The sequence below is a fragment of the Siphateles boraxobius genome, unplaced genomic scaffold (genome assembly GCF_051911475.1).
Source record: "Siphateles boraxobius isolate OS27281-9 unplaced genomic scaffold, OSU_SipBor_1 66, whole genome shotgun sequence".
Lineage (NCBI taxonomy): Eukaryota > Metazoa > Chordata > Actinopteri > Cypriniformes > Leuciscidae > Siphateles > Siphateles boraxobius.
In genome coordinates, this window is record NW_027509193.1 from 14,154,865 (window position 1) to 14,161,784 (window position 6,920).

Here is a 6,920-nt window from a genome sequence, read left to right on the forward strand (position 1 = left end):
GCGAAGGAATGGAGATGGATGAATGGACTCCGCCAAGAAGACAAAACCAAATATTTCTCCTGCCGTCATTTTAAAATGACTCAGCACACATATAGAGACTGAGAGACATTCCTCTCTTAGTCCAACAAAGAGCCTGTAATCAAAACCAAATGTTATAAAAATTCCTACCCAATGGTTGTGGTCAGTTCAAAAGGATTGTAAAACAAAATGACATGTAAATACAGACTTGTCTAGTAAAGCAAAACTATATTTCCGAAATTGCTTTCCACCTTCTATCGTTGCTAAACGTGGTTTTTAATTACTGATGCTCACATGCAAAAGCGAACCTATTCAGAGACATATGCTTTGCTTTTTGTGTCCAGCTTGTAAACCCAGGTCTTTCAGTCCATATATAACCATCCCACCACACTAACATGTTGAGACAGTTTGGTATATAAAAGAAAGGGATTGTAGTGGAGTGATTTTAGGAATAGTTCACCCAAAATGAAAATGATGTCACTTACTGACCCTCATGTTGTTCCAAACCCATATTCTGCCTTTATTTCATGGAGCACAAAATGATTTTAAAGAATGTTAACAAGTCTTTTCTTGACCATAGTGATCTTTGAAGAGCCCAAACATGAGAATCATGTGCCATATCCCAAGTCTTTTGAATAAAAACTGAAATTGAATTCACTTCCAACTGCTGTAACCGTATCATCACTCTTAAAATAAATGCTCATGATTGGCATCCATGATTCCATGAACAACCTTTAATACCCATATAATCTTTTGAATGCAAGGTTCTTCAGATGTTCTTCACACAAAAAGTTTCTTTTAAGACCTGGCAGTTGCATAAACCACCAAGACTATTCTTACAAGTTAGTCATCAATTTGTTTTTTAAGTCAGTTACATAAAAATATACATTGGTCTAATTTGATACTGAAGAGTAAGACTGACTGCCCCTTGACTAACTGCTAGCAGATCATAGTAGATCTGAAGACTGTTTTAACATAATGGCTAAATGTAAGCAAATTGACCCTGCTCACTGAAAGGATCTTTGGGGAATCAACTGGTTTATTGAAGAAAAAAACTGACTCAAAAGAATGATTCATTCGTTGTTTGGATTAAAAATAAATAATAATATGCTTTATCTATATTCCACCTTTTCAAAACTCTATGTTGCTTTACAGAGGCAAAAAATCAATGTGAACATTCTTCTTGAGTTCCACTCCCTGACTATGTTTAACAGCTCAACAGACTATCCTTGAGTAATGACCTAAATTTTACTCTGTTCCTCAAACAATGTCATTGTTTGACTTTGATAAATAATAACAGAATTCGTTTTTTAGGCTGACTATACCTTTAAGAATGCCAGAAACTATTTTTTCTTCAACGTGCTGTGTGTCTGTCATTATCGGCACAGTCACACTGTCTACCCATTTTTCCTTCAGTCTTTCTTTCTCTCCTGCTGTCTTTGTCTCTCCCTCCCCTCCTCCTCCTTTTGTCCATCTCTCTCAGGCTTCTATATGAAAAACACCCTGTCAATTATGTTTTCTTTTATTCTCCCAATTGTATAGTTAATAGGCTCCTATTTTCTCTGCTAAGAAGCTGTGTATTAATGATCAGGTGGACTGGGCAGTTTTTTTTATTTATAATGCTGAACGAGACTGAAAGAAAGAGAGAGAACAGTGTGCATAGACTGTGTATTTGTGTGTGCGCAAAAGAGAGATTGAATGGATGTGTTGACTCTCTTCAGATAGCCAGTAACAGCCAGTAAAAGACAAGGAAATTGGCCCAAATGGGGTATGGGTAATTTCACATCTGCTGTGTTCAATCAACCTCTATCTGGCTTTTGTGCAGGCCAGCTCTCGAAAAAACAGGCAGGTGTGTGTTAGCATGTGTGTTTTTGACTGTGTGTGTGAGTGAGAGAGAGGGAGGGAGAGAGAGAGAGAGAGAGAGAGAGAGAGAGATTGCTAAGCACAATACAATGTGTAATACTGGAAAACAAAGCACACAGTTCTTTAGTTTTTTTGGACAACACATGCAAACCAAACTACACAAACACATTCAAACAGTAACTTGGTTGAACATATACTGACATTAAATACCTTCGCAACTCAAAAATATAGGACACGACTTGATGCATCCGGGGATGATTGAATGGCGAAAAGTGACTGTTACCAGAATATGGCCCAGTGGATAAAACATGACATACGATGGATTTTGTGGCATCTGCCGAAAAATAAACTTGCTTCAGAGGCAGAGCAAGTTATCACATTTTGATGAACAATTGCAAAGATAATCAAATATTGACTTTAAATTAACAAGCACTTATTAATTCAACTTATTAGTCCACAACGAGACCATAGTTGTGCATTAACAAAAATTATGGGTCTGTAAGAAATTAATTAAAGAGAAAATTAATACTTTTATTCAGAAAAAATTCATTAAATCCATCAAAATAGACAAACATAAAGACATTTATAATGCTACAATTGTTTTATATTTTAAGTGTATGGCATTCCATTTTTGACAAAAAAAAAGTGTTGACTGGACATGTCTGTCTACTCTTATGCCTTTGTTTTATTTGTATTGTCCTTATCTAATTAGGGAAAAGGCAACTCAATGTTTTCAACATTGATAATAGAAAGAAATGTTTATTAAGCACCAAATCAGCATATGATTTCTGAAGGATCATGTGACACTGAAGACTGGAGCAATGATGCTAAAAACAGGAATAAATTACATTTTAAAATATATAGAAAAGCTATTGAAAATTATATTTATATTTCACAATATTACTTTTGACTATATTAAGACTTGGTGAGCAAATTTCCCCTGACCCAAATGTTGAATGGTATTGTAGGCCCACTGTATGCTACTTTTGTAGTCCGCATGATGATGACGCACAAATAAACAGTCAAACCATAAGTTGCTATCCCAATAAAATATCTGTAAGCACAAACAATACTTGTTACAATTATTAGTGCTTTTGTTTTCCTGAGATGCAATGTGGACAGCGTTGCTCTCTTACCTCATGTTTTCATTAATTTCTTTGCTAAAGACATTATTAATATGAGCCACTGTTGAGTAAAAACCACTTAGAATCCTGTCCCCTCACTCAATCTCATAAAAAGTAGGGTTCTTTTGATTTAGCTTGTTCTAGGTAATCAAAATAACTTTTTTTAACCAATTAGCACTATGCTAACATAGTAGGCTAAGCTTGCTAACTGAAGGATAATGGAAAACAAACAAAGGGAGATTTTTAATTTGACAGATTTTAGCATCATATTACCTGTTTTAATTATTAAGAATTAATACTCAGTAAAGAAAGTTTATATCACTTCAGTCAGCCCCCGAATAGAGGATTCTGCAGAGAGAATAGATCATGCAGGACATTTTTCGGCATTACACAATATGTAAGTCCTCTGTCTTCTTCTAAATTCCTACTTTGTCTCTCTGATCTATTCTTTTTATCTCTCTAATTGTGTATATGCAGTCGTGCATTAAGTTGTGATGGAGTACATTTGATATTACTGTTTGTGTATGGATTAAAGCGGCTGTCATTCATGTATCACAATAATCACCTGAGAAAGACTTGGGGAATCTGTGATAATGTATTATAATAACTTTCTTTTCTGTAGCAATCAGTCTTGTGTGTGTGTGTGTGTGTGTGTGTGTGTGTGTGTGTGCGTGCGTGCGCGTGCGTGTGTGTGTGTGTCTGTGTGTGTGTGTGTGTGTGCGTGTGTGCATGTGTGTGTGTGTGGTGTGCCTGCTGGGACTCGTGTGTAAGGTGGGTGTTGGGAAAGTGGGTTTGCTCTGGCGGGAAATGGCTATTTATGTAGCTGCAAATGGAGTGACACACACACACATGCTTTTTCTCTGTTTCACACACGCAGACAAGTAATGCACACTCCCCTGCAGGCATAGGCAACCTTCACTAGCCAATGTAAGCCATTGAAAGGACAAGAAAGAAGTGAGAAACAAGCGGGGAAGTAAGGTGTGCTGGTGTTGTACGAAGTCATGAGAAGATGGATGGATAGAAAAAAATATCAGTCAAAATACTGTCAAGAGAAATACAGAAAGAAGTGGTTGTTTTGAAATGCAAGAGGAATTCAACTGGCTATTACACTATTAAACAAGTAGCCCACTGTTTCTCTCAGTAGCTTCTTGCTCAAAGCTGCCTACTTCCACCCCACCTCTACTCCACACTGGCCCCTGTCAACCCACACCTCCAGAACTCAACGCAATCCAAGTTCTGCTTCCATATGCAAATTTAATATGTCCTCTCGGGGTTGCACATTATTTTATAGTATGTGCACTTTCAATGTAATTACCCACTAAAATACTGAGTGTAAGGGTTAGTACCTAGTTACCCAGTTAGTGTCATTACTACAATATGTACATATGTGTGTACATGAAAAAGAGGACTGTAAAATAAAGTGCTATCCCTCTCGGCCAGGAAAACATTTGCACATTGCACATTTTTGCAATAAAGTTATAGGTGGACTAGGGATGGTCGTAACACTTTTTTCCGTAACTTCTGTCACCTTCAGTCAGATGATCCTTCAGAAATTATAATATGCTGATTTGGTGTTGGCTATATAGCTTTTTCTTTCAACAAAAGATCAGAGGAACTTAGTCCCAGAGTGACCACAGAATATAAGGATGTAGAAAGTATCCTTCTCTGAAGCGTTATTTGTAAAATGAAGAAAAATTTAAATAACTCTGATTGATTTTCAATTTTAATTATGGATGCCCCTGAAATGGCCCATAGCCCGAAATGGTCCTCACTGCAGAACATGAAATCCACTGGGAGGAGTCGGATCCAGATCCAACTCCTCCCACCTTAAATAAACCTAATCCTAGCCATCTCCGCCCCCTGATCCCTGAACCCACCCCTAATCCTACCCATCTCCACCCCTTGGATCTTGATCCGACTCCTCCCCGTGGATCTCATGTACTGCATTGAGGTGCTACTGGGTAGCCCAGCAGTAATGTGCTTTAAAAAAAACTAATTTTGAAACTCAGTTCATGATTCTTTAAATAAAAGTTCCAATGAACAGCATTTTGAAAAAGAAATCTTTTTTAAGAATGTTTTTAAGGTGACATTTTTTATTAATTGAATGCATCCTTGCTGAATAAAAGTAGCCTATTAATAATTTCTTAGAAAAAATCGTACTGACCCCAAGCTTTTGAACAGTAATTGTTTATTTTATTTTTTAAGTAGCATCTTAATACTTTTTCAGAAATCCATTCCTAAGGCCCTATTCGCACGGGATTAGTACTATCTGGGGACCTCGTGTGATTTAGGCCCCGTCCACACTACTGCGTTTTCGTTTAAAAACGGAGAATTAAAACGAAAACGATCTCCGTCCACACCAGCGTTTTAGCTGCGTATTAGAATTGATCTCCGTCCACATTAAAACGACTGAAAACTCGGATCACGTGACCATTCTCCAACACTGTGCATGCGCGTGCCGGTGTAAACAGGAAACGGATGGACTATTCCTCAGATTTGATGAGGAAGCAAGTAACGTTAGCTACCTCTGCAAAGATTAGAAAATGTCGAAGACCAGAGATTTCTTTTCATGGACCGCCGCTGCACACGGGAATTGTCATAGATCGCTCGAATTATAGTTTGCCTCCGGCGCATGTAGGCAGTTATAGCATTGTAAAATGCAGAATTTGCTTGCACAACAGCTGCTAACAAAGACATCAAAGTCAGTAACGCTTGTAATTCGTTATCCATGTTGCACTCACTAACATCAGCTACGTAGTCCAGGATGTTTTTGTTTGTTTTCTTCCGGTGACGGGACATGTGATGGGTGGCTGACGAATCAGGGAAGGATACGTCATGGGTGATGACACCCAATGATAGAGCCGAGCGTGACCTTCTACGTCATCGTTTCTAAACTCCTCCGTTTTGTCCCGTCTACACTAAAACGCCCTCCGGAGATTCAAAACAAAAAACGGAGCTGCAGCGTTTCTAAACTTCTCCGTTTTGGGTCTTCGTTTTTCCCGTTTTAGTGTGGACGGGAGGTGCAAACGTAGCAAAAGGTCTCCGTTTTTAAACGAAAACGCAGTAGTGTGGATGGGGCCTTAGAAATTACCTAGGCTGAGCATCTCTGCAAACTAATAGAAAATAACCAAAATAATCCAAGGTTTTTATTCAACACCGTAGCTAGACTAACAAATAAACAAACATCACCAGAGAAAAATATTCCGTTACAGTATAGTAGTAATGATTTTATGAATTTCTTCAATGAGAAAATAGAAAGCATCATAAAAAAATTTGTAAATGTACAATCTTTTATGGTGTCTTATGATTCAGCCTCAATTATTGCCCCTCAAGAACAACTACACCGCTTTACAACTATAGGACAGGAAGAGTTAAATAAACTTATCATTGCATCTAAACCAACAACATGTTTATTAGATCCAATACCCACTAAACTACTGAAAGAAGTGTTACCTTTAGTGGAAGAGCCTATTCTCAATATTATTAACTCGTCTTTATCTTTAGGTCATGTTCCAAGAATATTCAAACTGGCAGTAATAAAACCTCTCATTAAGAAATCGCGATTAGATCCAAATAATCTAGCAAATTACAGACCCATTTCAAATCTTCCATTTATGTCTAAAATACTAGAAAAAGTTGTGTCCGCTCAATTGTGCTCTTTCTTGCAAGAAAATTATATCTATGAAAAATTTCAGTCAGGATTCAGACCGCATCATAGCACAGAAACTGCGCTAGTTAAAATTACAAATGATTTACTTTTAGCTTCTGACCAAGGCTGTATTTCAATACTAGTTCTACTCGATCTTAGCGCTGCGTTCGACACTATAGATCATAAAATATTCTTGGATCGACTACAAAACTACACTGGTGTTCAGGGACAGGCATTAAGCTGGTTTAGATCGTACTTATCAGACT